Raw genomic sequence first — 19,733 nt, forward strand, 5'->3', positions numbered from 1 at the left:
TATGCATATATACACAGATATGTATTGAAAATGAACACAGTTGTCTCTTATGCTCTCATTTATTTTTATGCATCCATAGTTATATATTTGATTTTCAATTTTTTGAAATTATACTTTGGTTCCATTTCTCTTTCCTCATTCCAAACCATCATCTATACCTCTCCCCTCTCTCCCTCAAACTTACTCTACTCTGTAACTGTTATTGCATGCAAATGATCATTTATCTATACGTAAATACCTAATGATGACTTCTTCTGTCTGGATATTGCCATTAGCTGTATAATTGTTTTCAAGGCTAATGGATTAGCATTGAACCACTAACTGGTGTTCTCGTCCCTGTGGAAAATTTCCTCTTTTTGCATCTTTTCTCAGTTGCCAATTGCACTTTATGTAGAGATGAGATGGGCTTTTCTCCACCACTGATTTTGCTATGTTCATTGGCATTAACTGTGTTTAGCTCACCTTTGAGCAGTCATGTAAGAAAGACAATATGTGTATAACTTCTGACATTACCGAAAGACCCAATTTCATAATAAATTCCCTGATGCCCTGCCTCTTACAACCTTCATCTCCTCTTCCGCAATGTGCCCGGGTCTTTGACCCAGGAGTGTTTTGCAGATGTAGCCATTTTTGTTGGGCTGCACTGTTCTACACTTTGATTTTTTTCACCTTTCTGTAATGTTATTTTTCCATTGCAAAGAACACTTTCTTTGATGAAAGATGAAGACTGTACTTGTCTGTGGGTATAAGAACACATAGTCGTGGATTTAAGAGCCACTTTACAACAGGGAGACTATGCATCATTGTACAGGGAACCTTGCTAACTATCATTTCTAGTAAATCATGGTTACTGGAGAAGAAACTACAAACACTCGTGTACTAAACCAGCATAGTCCCTAAAACAGTACATTCAATGTTTACTGGTATACTTCTAAAGTTTGTGGCTGCAATGCTCTAAAATTCATGTGAATCTTAACACCCAATGAAATTCTGAGATTTAATGGTCTATTTATTTGGATATTAACCTGGCTTTAGAATGTGTTTACAGGAGCAGTTTTCTTAGTTCTGTTCTCTGGCACAAAAGGATGCAACTAGCCTCCTAGGATCTTCTTGGTCTTGTCATGTGGATATAAGAAGAAAATCCTTGTCAGATTCCAAGGCATAAACCCATGATTTTTCAGGCACCAACACCGTAAAGGAATGTATATTTCTTCTAAATGTAGCCACAAATGTTCTGTTACATCAGCAGAAAATGGATTAAGGCAGTGGATAAACACAACTGTCCGTCTATAACCTTTAAGTTCTATTGTTCAACAGAAGTACAAGCTACATCTTTAGATGGTTACAGTTCAGGAATCAGCAAGAGTCTTGTGAGGGCTCTCCTGGTCTACTTCTTTGCTTTTTTCAGCTCTAAGGGTCATCTTATATTTCTCGACTTACAGTTCCTTCTTCAAACTGAGTATTCATTTCTCCATAATCGCTGCTTCCATCCCTGCTACTCTGCCTCTCCCTCCTTCTTCTGTCTTTGTAACAACTTTGTGATTTTTTTAAACTCATTCAAATAACAGGATTTTTCCCTTGTCTCCAGGTTTTTTACTTTTAATTTTTTTTTTACTTTTTGATGCATAAGCTATCATACTTAAAGATACAGTACATTAGTCTGTGGACATCTTCCGAGCTCATTGTTCAGTTTACTCAAGAAAATACACTATTTTGACTATATTCTCTCAACTCCCAATATGTTCCTGAAAGACTTCTATTCAATTTTGGTCCAGCTACTACTCTTATCTTGTTTGTATGCTGAGCAGACATATTTCTAAGCATGTTCTTACCTTCTCTGCTTCCTCTCCTGTTCTGCTGAACTAAAAATGCCATGATTCCATGTCTTTCTTTTTGTCCCTATGGGTTTTCTATTAGCTCTATATTTTTCATTGATTATTTAATTTATTTACATCTTTAATGTCATCTTACTTCCAGGTTGTCTGCCTGGAAAACCCCTATCCAATAACCCTGCACCCCTGTTTCTAGGAGCATGCTCACCCACCCACCCTGATCTCACTGCCATCACATTCCTCTACACTGGGGTATTGAGCCATCACAGGACCAAGGGTCTTCCCTCCCACTGATCCCAGATAAGGCAATCCTCTGCTACATATGCAGCCATATGTTCTGTGTAATTTTTTTGTAGATTTATATAATCCATAACCACAAAAAAAAGCATAAGTAGGCTGGACTGAGACTCCCAGACACATATGTAGCAGAGAGCCGCCTTGTGTGGCCTCAATGGGAGATGTACCTGATTTTGCAGAGACATGATATACCAGGGTAAAGAGATACTGAGGGGTGCCCCTTTCATTGGTGAAGGGGTATGGAGTAAGAAATCATGTGGAAGGGACTAGGGGACAACATTAGAGATGTAAATACATAAAGAAAATGTAAAAAGCAACAAGGACTTTAACAGGACTGAGTAACACTTTATATATCCTCCTATCAAATTAGAGAACACACTTTTGGAGTTCCATGAGGAATGTCTTTGGGATGAACAAATTATTTTACTGTAAATATTAGGACATACAACAAGTTTAATTAAGTGCAAATATGCTGAAATGATTGCCTATCACCTTCCATAGTTACCTTATTAAGTTAAGAGTAGCTACAATTACCCCAAATAGTCATATCTCAATTTCTTTTTTTGGTTTTTTTTGGGGGGGGGGATTTTTTTGCTTTTGTTTTTATTGAATATTCTCTGTGTTTACACTTCTAGTGTTATTTCCTTTCCCCTTACTGTGCACTTACTCTCCACTTGTTTCCATTAAGGTGCTCCCTCTCCCAACCACCCTTCCTACCTCAGTGCCTTGGCATTCCTCTACACTGGAAACATTGACCTTCACTGGACAAAAGGCCTCTGTTCCCATCAATGCCAGACAATGTTGTCTTCTGCTACATATGTAACTGGAGCCATGGAACTCTCCATATGTGCTGATTGGTTGGTGTTTTCATCCATGGGAGTTCTGGGGGGTTTGGTTGATTGATAATAATGTTCTTCCCTTGGGGTTGCAGACCCTTTCTGCTTCTTTGGTCCTTTCTTTAGCTCCTTCGTTGGGGACCCTGTGTTCAATCTGATAGTTAGCTGCAAGCATCCTCAACTATATGTGTCTGACTCTGGGAGAGCCTCCAAAAAGGAATCCATATCTGGCTCCTGCCAGTAAGCACTTCCTGGCATCAGCAATAGGGCTTGGGTTTGATGGCTGCATATGGGGTGGATCCTCAAGTGAGTCAGTCTCTGAAAGATCTTTTCTTCAATCCCTGCTCCTCTATTTGACCTTGTATTTCTTCCCATGAGTGCTTTGTTCTACCTCCTGAGAAGGACTGAGGCATCCATATTTTGACCTTCCTTCTTTTTGAGCTTCATGAGGTCTGTGAATTGTTTGTTGGTTATCATGGTGTTTTTGTGTTAGTAACCATTTATCCGTGAGTGCATACTATGTGTTGTCTTTTGTGACTGGGTTACCTCATTCAGGATGAATTCTTCAAGTTCCATTCATTTGCCTAGGAATTTCATAAAGTCATTGTTTCTCATAGCTGAATTGTGCTCCATTTTGTGAATGTACCAAAAATTTTGTATCCATTCCAGTATTGAAAAACATCTGGGTTCTTTCCAGCTTCTGTCTATTATAAATAATGCTGCTATGAACATGATGGAGAATGTGTCCCTGTTATATGTTGGAACTTCTTTTGGGTATATATATGCCCAAGAGTGATATAGCTGGATCTTCAGGTAGTCCTATGTCCAATTTTTGAGAACCACTAGACTGATTCCAGAGTGGATGTACCAGCTTGCAATCCCACCAAGACTGGAGGAGTGTTCTTCTTTCTCTATATCCTCACCAGCATCTACTGTCACCTGAGTTTTGATCTTAGCCGTTCTGACTAGTTTTATGTGGAATCTCAGGATTGTTTCGATATGCATTTACCTGATAACTAGGGATGTTTAGCATTTCTTTGTGTTTCTCAGCCATTCAAAATTTCTCAGTTGAGAATTCTTTGATTCTCTGGAGTCTAACTTATTGAATTCTTTGTATATATTGGATTTTAGCTTTCTATCAGATGTAGGATTGGTAAAGATCATTTTCCAATCTTTTCATTGCCCTTTTGTCCTCTCGACAGTGTCCTTTGCCTCACAGAAACAGGGATTTCATGAGGTTTTATTTGTGGATTCTAGATCTTAGAGCATAAGCCATTGGTTTTCTGTTCAGGAAATTTTCCCCTGTGCCTATGTGTTCTAAGCTCTTCCCCACTTTCTGTTATATTAGTTTCAGTGTACCTGGTTTTATGTGGAAATGTTTGATCCACATGCACTTGAGCTTTGTACAAGAAGAAAGGATCGATTTGCATTATTTTACTTGCTGACTGCCAGTTGAATCAGCACCATCTGTTGAAGATGTTGTCCCTTTTCCATTGAATGTTTTTAGCTATGTTGTCAAAGATAAAGTGACCACAGGTATGTGGGTTCATTTCTGGTTCTATTATATTCCATTAATCTGCCTGTCTATTTCTGTACCTTGTGGGGTTTTTGGTTTTGTTTTTGTTTTTTTTTTTTTTTTTTTTTTTTTTTGTTTTTGTTTTTTTTATCAAAATTGATCTGTAATACAGACTGAGGCCAGGGATGGTGATTCCCTGGAAGTTCTTTTATTGTTGAGAATAGTTTTCACTATCTACTTTGTTTGTTTTTCTGTTGTTGTTCTTCCAAATAAATTTGGAAATTGCTCTTTTTTGCTCTATGAATAAATGAGTTGGAATTTTGATGGAGATCGTATTGAATCTGTGAATTTCTTTAGGAAAGATGGCCATTATTACTATGTTGATCCCTCCAGTCCTTGATCACAGTAGATCTTTTTGTCTTCTGAGATGTTCTTCAATTTCCTTTTTCAGAGACTTGAAGTTATTGTCATACAGATCTTTCACTTGCTTGGTTGGAGTCACACCAAGGTATTTTATATTGTTTGTAACTATTGTGAAGGTTATCTTTTCCCTATTTTTTTGCTCAGTCTGTTTATCTTTTTTAATAGAGAAAAGCTACTGAGTTGTTTGAGTTAATTTTATAATCAGCCACTTTTCTGAAGTTGTTTATCAGCAGTAGGAGTTCTCTGGTGGGACTTTTCAGGTTCACATAATTATATTATCATATCATCTGCAAATATTGATATTTTTACTTCTTCCTTTCTGATTAGTGTCCCTTTGACTTCCTTTTGCTGTCTAAGCACTCTGGTTAGGACTTCCAGTAAAATATTGAATAGATATGGGGAGCAATGGCAGCCTTGTCTAGTCCCTGATTGTAGTGGGATTCCTTTGAGTTTTTCACCATTTAGCTTGATGTTGGCTATTAGTTTACTGTATGTTGCTTTTACTATGTTTAAGGATGGGCGTTAAATTCCTAATCTTTCTAAGACTTTTAACATGAAAGAATGTTGAATTTTATCAAGTGCTTTCTCACCATCTAATGAGATGATCATGAATTTTTTTCCTTTGAGTTTGTTTATATAGTATATTATATTACATTAATGGATTTTTTTATATTGAACCATCCCTGCATCCTTGGGATGAAGCCTACTTGGTCATGGTGAATGATCATTTTGATGTGTTCTTGAATTCGGTTTGCAATAATTATATTTTTGTGTCAATGTTCATGAGGAAAATTTGTCTGGAATTCTCTTTCCTTGTAGGGTCGTTGTGTGGTTTAGGTATAAGCATAATTTCTTAATCATCAACTCATTTGTCCTTGTTCTGTATTAATTTTTCTTCCTTTAGAATTCATAGATTATATTGCATTTCAAAGTACATTGGAAAATTTATTCACTTGATGTAATTGTTGTTGTCACCTTGGAGCCTTACTACTGAACAAGGTCCCCTTTCTAGTTCTTTCTGAACTTTGGCTCTCTGGTTAAACTCAGGTATCCTGGCACAAACTCTTCTCCAAGCCACTAATTCAATCTGGCTTCCCTCAGCTTCTAACCGAATTGTTATGCATGGCCTCTAACTAATTCTGTCAGTTTGGTATAATTTTCTGGCTCCTTATTTTCTGACAGGCTCTGTCATTACCTATGTAGAACACATTCAACTAGTCTGTACTACACTGACTGCACAGACACTAAAATGACTCTAGTACTCCCCACCCCCCCCACACACACACCTCCTCATAATATATCTCTTCTTTCTTGTGCTGTTTTCATAAGAATTCAGTATATCCTATCTCTGAGTCATTCTGTTAAATCTTTCTCTGATTCATAATATTGTCTCTCAACTAGAAGTCATTTTAAAACATGGCTGCTCAATTTTACAAACTAATTTTACCTTGAAGGTGTGTACCAAGGGCATGCCAGTATTCAAGCCAGAGAGATTAAACGAGTGTGTCATGTCTGGGTTCTACATAGATAAAAGGTACCTTGGTTTTTGGATATGATCCCTGCCAGAGCAGCTATGTTCCTGAATGAAAATCCCTCTACAGGGCAGTTAAACACTTGAGGTTACTATATGAATTATTATTGTCTTTATCTAATATCTTATCTACTTAAAAATGGATAGATTTCTTATTTATATTAATTTTATTCAAGTTATCTTTATTAGAGCCAGTGAGGTATGAAATAATAATTGAATATGATTGTGATTTATCCATGAAACAAGCCTTTTCCAACCAACCTTTTATTTCTTTCTAGTAATTACTTTAATTACTAAAACACAAAGTTGAGATATCCACACACTGCCTTTCCAGTCATTTCTAATTGTTTCAGCCATCTTTATTCTCCTTCTCCTTCACTCCTAATTCTCCCTCACTCTCCTCCTTACTCTTTTCTCATTTGGACTTTCTCCTTCCTTCCTCCATCGATCTCCCACTCCTATGTAATCTGAACTTCAGCATGCTGAGAGTGAGTTTTTAGTCAAAAGTGAATTTTAATAACCATCTTTTACTTCCTATTATCTTTTTTCCACTCCTGAGCCAGAATGAGCTTCACCATTCAGGTTCATATGAAATAAGTTTCACCATTGCTCTGTATCTTCTCAGCATCTCAAAACACCCCATGGTCATTTCATAAGCTCATATTGCTCCCATACCTTCTGTGTTCGCCATGTCTCCTTTGATTCACTCTTTCTAATCTCTGTACTCTTTGTCACATGTACTAGTGAAATAATCTTTATATTTATTTAACTTGGATATGCCTTTTGTCTTAGAAGTTTGTGGACCTACAAAGCTGGTCACCAGAATAGTGACATTAAAGGTAAATGACAATGTTTAAGATGTAGGGACTGGAAGGAGGTGATTGAATCATATCAGTAGTGCATGTAGGTGCAAGATAACTCATGGAAATTCATTTTATTCTTCTAAGACTAATTGCTGAAAGGGAAATCAGCCTCCTCTTTCTAATATTTCCCAAATACCTTCTACTGGTACTGTCTGCCATTGAGGGTCCAAACCAACTCCATCTTGGAACTTTGCTCCATCATAAAAGAAGGAAGGAGGGAAAGAAAGAAAGAAAGAAAGAAAGAAAGAAAGAAAGAAAGAAAGAAAGAAAGAAAGAAAGAGAAAGGAAGGAAGGAAGGAAGGAAGGAAGGAAGGATGGAAGGAAGGAAGGAAGAAAGACATGACAGCTTGTCCTTGACCGGAGTTACTCTCTAGCTACCTCCTGGCAACACTTAATCAAAGATTACTGGTGATTTAAGATGTACTTTTAGACATTTTGTGACTGTATATGGTCTGGCTTCAGACCACCTACCTCTCTGTCTGCTCACAATACACATCCAATTAGATGCTTACAAGGATGGAGCCCCCTACCTTCTCACTTGTTCCCATTTGCTATAAAACATTGTCCTTGATGAAAGTTTGGGGCTGCTTCACCAATCTGCCCTATAAGTCAGAGGTGAATAAGCCCAAACTCAAACTGATAATAAGGAAACCCTGCCATTACATAGGAAAGAGATACTTGGTGGATTTTTAGGGTTCACAAACACTTCCTAGTACATCATGAGTTGTTGCATGCAACAGTGGGAACTTAGATAAGGCTGAGAAGGTGTAATCATGCTTTTGGATGTATCACCCAGAAAAGTGTGAAAATAATAATGCAATATCTACAAATTCCCAAACACGGTAATGACAAAACTGAAGCAAAACCACTATAATTCAATCACCTTCTGCTAGTCTCTACATCTTACATCATCATTCACCTTTAATAGCATTATTTTGATGACCAGCTGTGTAGGCACATGAACTTCTAAGATGTAAGGCATATTTATTAAGAAAAAATAAAGAAAAGTTAAGAAATCTCTATTCAAAGTGTCAGTTTTTAGTCTGTCTTTTCCTAAATTTTCTATTGAAATGTGAGACTGAGTATTTTACTTTTTTGTTCCACTCATTCTAGACTTGGGAATCATGGCTGAACTTTTAAAATGTATCTATGCCTTCTTGTAGGAGAAAGAATTTGGGAGTTTGTTGGTAGCTCTTTTTTTTTTTTTTTTTTTTTTTTTTTTTTTTTTTTTTGGCAGCTTCATTTTATTATTTTTGTTAGTGTCACCGTGGTACTAGTAAACATTCCAAACATGTCTACTATATAGAGAGTGCTTTCTGAATATTTAAGGAATAGCTCTGTGAGATTCTGTCAAGACAGTAAGCCTTTATAGTCACTTGCAACAAGATGTTAAATGAATTTGATCTTTGGAGAGGTATAAATGGTTCTGTAGGTTGGTAGAAGAAAAGCACAAGGCAAATAGGAAGGAAATAAACTCCCTTCTGTATTATTTAATTTATAGTAGTAGTTGTTCAACAATAATTGTCATATTTTTCAATATGTAATAGCATATATGTTTTTTCTTATAAAAAATCAAACTATTCAGAAAAAAACTAATTTAGAAACAAAATAATAGTTTAGTTCTTGGAATAATTATAATTGGAAAAATACTTTTCTACATTTACTTTTTTACTCTTTTTATTTTATATTTTAAAATTGTATTTATTTATATATTACATATATTACATGCTGAGTGCAGCACTCCTCCCCCATTTCTTCTTTCTTGCCTCCCAGTCCCTCTGCCAATCTACTCCCTTCCTCTCTTTCAGTTTCAAAAAGGACAGACCTGCCTCTTTCAGCCTTAATATGAAGGGAGGTATCTAGTCTTATTGCAACATTTTCTATTTTTGTAAACCATTATAGTGTATGAGTTTGAGAATGAATCCACCACACTTAAAGAGAATGAGAGTTATCACTATAATTTAAATGGTTGAAATAGGTTACTAAACAAAATAAACTGGGGTTTTCAGAACTGTTTTCTGTTAAAATTAAGCTAATTAAATCTTTAGGCATTCAGGAATCTCTACAATTTCTTAAGCACATTGGATAATATAACAGATATATTGGCTTTCCTTTTACTGTAAAGGATTCTCTTTTTCTTTAAATTCATAACCTAAAGTAACCACATACCATCCTTCTATTACAAGAATGGCAAAGTGTAAGAGAGCTCTTCTCTTGGGAACATACTAACCTAAATATTTAACTCTAATCAGTTCTTCACAGAAGATTCTTACATCACATTAACCTTTACATAATTATCCAAATACAGCATAAAAGGACTATTGAATTCAAACTCCAGTTGATAAAATAAAAAAGTAAAGGTTAAGTATCTTCTAGAAAATACTGAAGTGAAGAAAATATTACCATAACCCTATTTACTTAGTTTTCAAAATATATGTATAATCAGATATTAGAATACATTTTACAATTAATTATGTATATGAAACCACATTTGCTGTGTCCTGAAGTCATCTCCAGGAATTTTTCAGGTGTGCCTTTTGTTAGTGCATTAATGATTGCTTTCAATAATTAATTATTGAGCTGACTTATTAAAATAGCTTTATTTAGCTCATAGATGTTGAGGTACTGATTCAAAATCAATGTGATAATAGAGGGTAACTCATCACATTGGGAGCCCACAAGACAAAATTTTTATATAACAAAAGAGGAAAGATAGTCAACTTTCTCCTTTTATGATATTAATTCTTATGAGAGCTAAATCAGACTTCCAAGAGTAATACCTAAATTCCTTTGAAGGCATTGCCAGGTGGCATCCAAGGTTCTATAGCACCTCTGAAAACTACAATGCTGTACACAGAGACTGCATTACTGTGTACCCTTGGGATACACCCAGATCAGAGCAGAAAGCAGCAGTCTTCATGGCAATATGAAAGAAAATGTTCGACTCCAATCTAATTTTTTCTCTCTTCATATTTTCACTTGTGGGGTTGTTAGAAAATGATCCATAACAGAGCCCTAGAGTGGTAACAAACTAGTTGCATTCATTTGAAAATATTTGTTTTGTAAAGTGCTATGCAAAAATATACATTAGAAAACTGTCCAATATGGTGGTGAGTTGAAATGCTTTATGATGACTATATAGACAACTCAACGTTCTGTTGTAGAAAATGCTGGAAGTTTGTAACAGAATTTAAATGAGAGCATAGAACTCTTCTGTATAGCAGTAGCATTTAACATCCCACATAGCCACATCTTCTACAGGTGATACAGATCTGTATTTAACTCATGGACACTGCTGTATCACTCTCAGTGTCTGTGATTTACACCAGCACTCAGTCAATAGATTCTCTGTGAAGTTTGAAAACATGACTCCCATGAAAGTTTACACTCATGATTGCATAGACACCAAAACCCTCTTTACTCTGCTACTCACTTCTCCTCCCTCCAATCCCTGTGGTTGGCTGTAACTGATACACTCACCCTTGCCCTATGCTTGCATTGTCTGATTATCAAACTACTATCATATAATTCATATTTTTTTTCTTTTAATTTTAGTCTCATATATTACATCACGACTGTAGTTTCTCTTCACTTCCCTCCCCAAGTGTTACTTCTTCACCTTCCCTTTCTCCCAGAACTACCCTCCTTCCACTCTCTGTGAAAACAAGCAGACCTCCCAGAAACAACATCTGAACACAGCATATGTTACAGTAAGACTAGGCACATACCATCAAATCAAGCCTGACAAGGCAACCCTGTATAAGGAAAAGTGTCACACAAACAATCAAAAGACTAAGAGACAGTTCCTATTCCCACTGTTAGGGTTCCTACAAAAACAAGCTACTCAGCCATAACATGTATGGACAGGATCTTGGTCAGACACCTACAGGCTCCCCGATCTTTGGGTGCTGTCATGAATCCTGGTAAGTTGATTCTCTGAGTCAACTGGCCCTGTGGGTTTCTCCAATCTGACTGATTTTTGTTACTTGTGAATAGAGCTTTCCATTTCCTACATATATTCACGTATTTTTATGGTGAATATTACATATTTTAGTACTGACTAATATTCTACATTCTGAATTTACCACAATGAATCCATTCTCCTTTTTTAAATATCTATGTTGATTTTAAATTTTGACAGTTATAAAGTTTGTATCTAAGTGTTTATATAGATAGGAGGTTTCAAAAATCGTGATCAAATGTTTATATAAACATGAGATTTCAACAACCTTGTGGATGAATTTTAAGGAGTGTAATTGCTGGGACACAAACAGATATATATCTGTATGTATATATAGATCTAAATATATATCCAGCCACAATTAAAGAAAAAAAAAAGACCATCCATTTGAGAGGTACTAAGAAACCATGGCTTCTTTTATAGAGAAAAGTCAAGAAAAGAAAGAATAGAAGAATAAAAGAGGATAGAGGAATGCATATATTTATATTTTAATTTTAAAAATTAATAGTATATGTGTGTGTGTGTGTGTGTGTGTGTGTGTGTGTGTGTTAACATTTTTTGTTGCTTTTGTTTTTATTTGTTATTTTGAACCAGATGTTTCTATGAAGCCTTCCTGCCTGGGAACTCACTATGGAAATCAGGCTCTCCTTAAACTCAGAGATATTTGTATATTTTATTTTTCAAAACCTACTTTTAATGAGGGTTCTTAAATGCTTCAACCACCCCTTTTGGCCCATCACCCACCAGAAGTAGTGAAAAAGAAAAAAATATATAGGAGGAATGAACCTGTTTAGAAATGATTCTTTGGAGCACCATCTATGTTGTCAGAAAATCAGCAGTTCAGTTCACAGGTCAGCAATAGCTCAATCCATTAGCAAAGACATCACTGAAGTACCAGCCAGGCAAGAGCCATATTGACACAAATCCGCAGGAGGAGCTACTGCCAACAAGAAGGCCAGAAAAAGTTGTTGGCTGTGCCTCTCTCAGGGAAGCAAAGATCAGAGAAGACTAGGAAGCGCTGCACAGCTAGCTCTACAAGCAATCCAAGATCTCAAAGTCCTTTGGGTCCTATTCTTACTCCCTCCAAACACCATGGGTCTCCTGTGTCTGTCTCCACTGACATTATTCTACCAACCAGCCCGAGTCTCTGGAAGCAGCAGGAAGCCACAGCACTCCACCAGAAATTTTGTTGGAAGGTCTTCCTGATAAAAGGAGCTCAACTACACAGTGTAAGCCAGAATAATACAAGTCTGTTGTTAATGGAGAACCCAGCATGTGTCCTTTCCTGTGCTTGCTTAAGTAGAATGTTCCTTCAAGTGTATGCTTTGGTTGAACATCTCTTTCCTTGTGTCAGCTTCTGAAAAACACTCCTTTACATGCTTGCCGCAGCAAAACACCACCTAACACAACTCTCTTTCCAAAGAACTCTTATGTTTCCATTTCAAACATTCCTGTTTCTTCACTAGCAGCTCATTGTTAGATGATCTGCATACAGACATGTAATCAAAGAGCGTCCTATCTTTTCGGCTGAAACTTCCCAGAGATTATGTCATTGAAGAGGAGTTAGTACTCTTGAAGCTGATTGCAAAAGCCAATACACATATGGACTCGTCTCTTTCTCTCACAAGTATTTCATTTTCTCAACATCATAGTTCAAGTTCTCAGTTTCAGCTTTCCTCTTGGATTTTAGATATAGAAGCTGTTTAACTGGGAGTCGTTGATGTCTCGATTATGTATTACACTTTCTCTGACTTTTAAGTAATCAAACACCCTATGCATAAAGCAATTTATCTTGATATTTGAAAAAAGTAGTTTATGTAGTACAAGTACAAAAAGACAGTTTATGCTGTACTAAAATAAAAGTAAAATAGTTCTACAATCATAGTCAAAGCCACTGATAATCAGAAGAGAGTAAATGGATAGAGCTCTACACATACATATGAGCTCTAGATTATTTAACTACAGAACTTTGGTAGGCATATGACATTTTAATTTTGAATAGATAAACACACACACACACACACACACACACACACACACACACACACACACACACATATATATATATATGCTTTATATTTTTTCAATTGCAACAGCCATATTACATCTCAATAAGAAAGAACAAAGGAGCACATTAAAGGCAACAATTTGCTTAAAGTGTAGATGAACTGCTTTAAAACCTAAAACATTTGGAAAAATTAATGAGTGTTTACTTGCCAAAAAAAAAAAGAAGTACATACACAAAGAACAAAGAAAATTGGTAAGAATGTGATAAAATGACATCATGCATTGCTTGTATCATAACTTGTGTCAGTCTTTATTGAAAGTAATGTAACAATGCCATATATCATAAGGTTTTTAATCATGTTTGAATTATAATATTATGTAAGTAATATCCATATTTTGTAATAACTTCTAGCTATTAAAAGGAGATATCTTATAAAATGTTATATGATATTTTCTTAAATTAAATAAGCAACTTGGATATCAAAATATGTGATATGGTATTCTATTGTTTGAGGGATCTGATGAGGATAATTAAAAGTGATAAATAGTTCTTTCTGCAAACTGATATCATTGAGTTTATAATTCTAACTAAACTCCTTTCTGTAGTAAAGTATCTGCAACATACATTTTTTTTTCATATGATAAAGAAATTACTGAGCAGTTACAATGTGTCTGTGCTACAAGCCTATTCAAATAAGTACGTCAAAATAAAAGTGAATTTACGTTAGAAAAGAAAATTACTATATTCTGTTGTCTAAAGTATGAGAAGCTGGTACTAAGAAGATATGGAATGTGTTACTTAAGGTAGATTGACAGCAATGTGATACATTAGATTTGTATTTGTTTGTGATTCGATTCATTGCAAGTTTGATTTCTATTATGTGAGCAAATTCTTGATTCTAAATGTGTTGACTAAGAGGCAAAAAATACTATAGGTTATACACAGTTGTCTAGGAGTGAGTATATGTTATCAGATAGCACATGAAACCATTACTAACCAAGACCACAATTTTTTTTCTGAACTTAGGTAGAACTGGCACCAACATTTTTTTCAGAGCAGAACTATGAACCAATTTATTATCTCAATTTTGCATCTCTCAAAAATCCAGACTTTTTATATAACATAAAATAAAACATTAAATATCTAACTTTACACTAAATACTTATAATAAGAACCAACTGTGCAGTTTAAAGGTGATATAAATTTTCAGATTAAGAAGACTGGTAGCCTAAGACTTTGTGAGAGTCAAGAAAACGAGAAGTATAACATAATGGGGTTTGAGTCATTAAATACACACACACACACACACACACACACACACACACATTTGAAACACTCACATAATAGGCTAGGGAGATAGCTCAGTGGGTTGAAAAGTATTTGATATACAAGTATAAGGATCTCAGTTTGCATCCTCAGAATCCATGAAGACACTGAGTATAACACTATGGGCTTACAACTCTGTCATGGAAACAAAGAAAAGAGAACCCCTGGAGTTACCTACAAAATTAATTCAGTGGAAAGTGTGGCTTCCAAGTTCAACAAGGGAACCTGTCTCAATATGTAAACTCTGGCATTCACGCATACATGAATGGATATATAGGCCCATGTATACACATATAAACACAGGGACATGTGAAAGTTACATAATAGTGTTTATAGATTTGGTTATATTAGATTATACAAAAGAACATTCAAAATATTTACAATGTAAAGTAATGAAGGTTTGGGGAAAGGTAGTTTTCTGAATATTTAGGGCTCAAGGTCCTTTTAACCAAAAGAAAATCAATAATATAATCCAAAGACTTTTACATAAAAGACAATTCATCCTTTACCAAAATAAGCAAAGAAAAAAATGTTCAAGTGATTAATCTATAAAAAATGTTCTTGTTACAAATATATGTTGTTCTAAACTCCAGAAGAGTTTGACTTTCAAAAACTGATAATCATATCAAAGAACTACTTACCTAACTTAGAAAAATAAGTTAATGCATTCTCATTTGGAGGGAAATATTCTAGTGAGAATTGATTAACAGCTATATCTCTTTAATTTTCCTCCTGAATGTCCAAATGCTGCTGATGAGGTTATTATTATTCTTACATCATGCAGCATTTTACTACTAAGTTAAAGTAAAACAAATGTATTCTACCATACCAGATATACTCCAATGTAACCCGGATGCTATTCATTTTAACAGTCATTTAAGCAGTATAGTGAAGGAAAGAATGTAGCATCTCAAAGTGGAAAGGACTCTGACTGCTCCTTTCTGCTAAGATAAACTGCTAGCTAGTCTGCTCCATGGAAGAGGCTATATCCTGGGGCATACCAGAGAATCCACTGCACCCAAATCACTTGGTAAGAACTGCCCAAAGTTCTACAGCTGATGCTGGGAGCTCAGTGGATAGGGGACCCACCATTCCACAACCCTGCCTGCTAAATACCACTCACCTGGTCCTTTCTGCTGGGACAAACTGCTTGCTAGTCTGCTCCCTGGGAGAGGTTATATCCTGAGGCAAACCAGAGGATCCACTGCACTCAGGATTTCACTGCTAGCTAATCTACTCCCCAGAAGTCACCATATCCTGAGTCATATCAGAAGATCTTCTGCACACAGGGCATCTGACACCACAGCTGGAGATATCCCAGGAGATCCACTACATCTGGCACACCACACCTTAAAGGCATCAAAGTAAGATCTGAGCAACTGATATCACAGTCTGAAGACCTCCTGGAGGCTCTGTGGCGCTCCCGGGATTTCAGCACCACTTGTCACGCGCCCACGCTTCCCGCCCATAGGAACAGGCGTGCAACAACTGGATTCTTCTGCGGACAACCTTTATTGTACAATACTCTGAGCAGGGGATCTCTTGAGCAGGAAACTTCTCTCTGAGCCGGGGACTCCCTACCGGGGTCTACTGTATAGGCGACCTCTCATGTGCAGTCTCCCACGTGCGATCTCTCTGCCCAGTCTCTCCCCACGTGGGATCTCTCCACAATCTCTCTTATCGGGTCCCTCTCCGCGTGGGATCTCTCTGCCATCTCTCCATGTGGGGTCTCCCGCAATCTCTCCACTATCTCCCTCTCCGCGAAAACAATTCTTAACAATAAAAGAACTGCTGGGGAAATCAAAATCCCTGACCCTAAAGAGCTACTACAGAGCAACGTTAATAAAATCAACATGGTATTGGTACAGAAACAGAAATGTTGATCAATGGAATAGAATTGAAGTCCCAGAAGTAAAACTGCACGCTTATGAACATTTGATCTTTGACAAACAAGCCAATTAGACAATGGAAAAGAAAGCATCTTCAATAAATGATGCTGGTCTTAACAGTTGTCCATATATAAAAAATGAAAATAGACCCAAATTTGTCACCTTGCAACAAGCTCAAGTCCAGGTGGATCAAGGACTTCAACATGAAACCAGATTCACTTAATCTAATAGAAGAGAAAATGGGAAAGAGGCTTGAACTCATTGGCACCGGGGGAAATTTTCTAAACACAACTCCAGTGTTTCACACTCTAAGATCCTGAGTGTGGTAACTCAGACACAAAAGGACATGCATGGTATGTACTCACTAATAAGTGCACATTAGGCAAAAAGAAAGAAAGAAAGAAAAAAATACCCAAGATACAGTCCACAATACTCAAAAATGTCAACAAGCTGAAGGCCCCATGTGAGGACACCTCAGTCCTACTTGGAACTGAAAAGAAACCACCCACAAAAAGAGAGAGGGGGACCTGGGAGGGAATGGAAACCGAGGGTGATGGAGAGAGGGGAACATGATCTGGTATTGGGTAGAGGAAAAGGACTGAAGCCATGAGGGCCAAAAGAAAGATTGGAAACAGGTAACCTTGGAGTACATAGTAGGAAGACCCTCAAGAATGTATCAGAGACCTGGAAGATGAGAGATTCTCAAGACTCAAAGTGAGGGACCCTAGATGTAATTCCCTAGAGTAGGGAGAGGAAATAATCTTGTGGTGCCCACCTCCAGTAGTAAAAATTTGTCAAGTGAAGAATGTGGTTGCTATTCCACAGTCAAAACTCTTACCCAAAATTGTTCCAGTCTAGAAAAACTGCAGAAATGGAAATGGAGAAGAGCCTGAGAAAAGAAGGTCCAGGACAGGCCCAAAGTGGGATCCAGCTCAAGGGGAGGCCCCAAGGCCTGACACTATTACTGAGGCTATGGAGCCCTCACAGAAAGAGGCCTTCCATGACTGCCTCTGAAAGCCCTAACAAGCAGCTGAAAGAGTCAGATGCAGATATTTTTAACCAACCAATCAACAGAAGCTGCTGACCCCTGTGGTTGAATTAGGGAAAAGCTGGAGGAAGCTAAGGAGGAGAGCAGCCCTGTAGGAGGCCCAGCAGTCTCAATTAACTGGACTGCTGAGATCTCTTCAGACACTGGATCACCAAGCAGGCAGCATACACCAGCTGATATGAGGCCCCCAACACATATAGGACACTCAGGTCTGGGTTTACTCCGAAGATGGACCTAATCCTCAAGAGACTCGAGGCCTCAGGGAGGTTAGAGTTCTGGCAGGGTGGGGACATGCTTGTGGAGATGGGGACAGGAAGAAAGTATGGGGTGTAGAACAGTAGGATGGTGGATGAGGACGGAAATAAAGATAAAATCTTGAGTGTAGATTTTTTTTAAAAAAAATTAAAAGGTCATACTAAAATGGAAAAACAATTACATAGTCACAGCATAAAAAGTCACAATAAAATGATTCTTTGGTTTTATAAAAAAAGAAACTGGACAGATTATATTTTTATATTTAAGAAAACATAGAAGTGCTTGTAAGTGCCATGATTATTAAACAATAGTAAAACTCTTTAAAAGCTCAAAGGTCATGATTTGAGAAAGAGATCAAGGGCGAGTCAGTTATTGGGCGAGGAAGAAAGTCGATGCAATTATATTTAAATTTAGAATAACAAAAATATTTTTAAACACCTGGAGTGGATGTTCTCTAATTTCAACTAGCATACCCTCATCTATTATGGTAACTTTTTATGGATTTGAAAGTCTGCACTATAAGATGGCATGCATGTGCATGTATACATGTGTGTATGCATGTGACCACAACTTGAGGTTTTGTTTTCCTCCTGAAATTCTTTGAAAAGTCACAGTCTCGGAGTTAATTGTAAGTGCTGGGGATGATTGGCACAGGGAAGACCATTCTATTGATCCTGCAATTCAAAGTAAAAAGGAAACACTCTGCTGCTCTGAAATTGCAAATCTTCATTTTCTTGAAATCACTTTAATTTTCAATAGAATGCTCCTGGTATATGTCTCTCCAATAATTGGTGGTGTTAATCACTTCACAGGTACTTATTAAGCAATGACTTTTAAGTGAAAATTCACCCAGAAAAACAGTCAGGGCTTTCACGAATCACAACACTGCGTGTATGCAATACAAGAAATTCCAAGTGTTCTTAAACAACACTTGATGCAAATGTTCTGAGTCTAATATACTTTCTGTCAAGAAAAGCCAGGGGTATTATTTTTTACACAATAGCAGATCTCACTGTGTTTTCTAAAGAAGAGAAAGAGCCAAAATGCAAGTGAAACAGGAGACAAGAATATGGGTCAGAGTGGTTGTAAAGACTATAAAAACACAAAAAAATGTTAGCAGCTATTATTTCTTGACATATGAAAACAAAGAAGACACCTGCTCCTTGGCCAAGATTTTCTTAAAAGCAATAGTTTCAGAAAACACAACAAGGCAGACAGTAGTCTATATGAAAGTTTTGTTTTCTCCTTAAAGGTTCTTAGTTTTCTTTGTTCACCAACTATGACTAAGAATGACACAAGATAAAAATAAAGTGTCCAACAAAAGATTACTTTCAAGGGTTTGTTTAAAATGTTCCTTTGAAATGAATGGAGTACCATGTAAATATTAAAGATTCCTTTATAAGAGATCATTGCCCATAGTAGATTTATCAACTGATAACTCATTATGTCACTGATTGGGAACATATGACTGGAAATATAGTCTAAGAGAATTAAAAGATTCCTGAGGAGAGGAAATGGGAAAATTAACACTGTTTAAAATCTAAGATGACCTAATAATATTCTATTAAAATATTAACAATACAATGAACTAAATTTTCACTAATGCTTACAGTTAGAGAACTACTTTTTTAGCAGTCTTTAAATCAATTAATCAAAGTTAAAGTTAATACCAAAATATATGGTGATTTCTTAAAATATCAAATTTAGAATGCCATTTCTATAAGGTTAACTCATGGCCTCATTGCAAATTGGAAAGTAGTTACTATCATGGGCAGGAAAATACATTTTAATTAAATAATTATGCATAATTGATTGTGATGTGAGGCTGTACATTGTGGACTGTCCCCGTTCTTCTAGAGAAAAGCATCCTTGGTCAAATTCTCTGCCTTCGGTTCCTGTGACAAAGACTTTCACGCTGTAGAAACATTTTATGGCCCGGTTTTAATCA

This window comes from Micromys minutus (assembly GCF_963924665.1).
Source record: "Micromys minutus genome assembly, chromosome: 11".
Taxonomy (NCBI): Eukaryota; Metazoa; Chordata; class Mammalia; order Rodentia; family Muridae; genus Micromys; species Micromys minutus.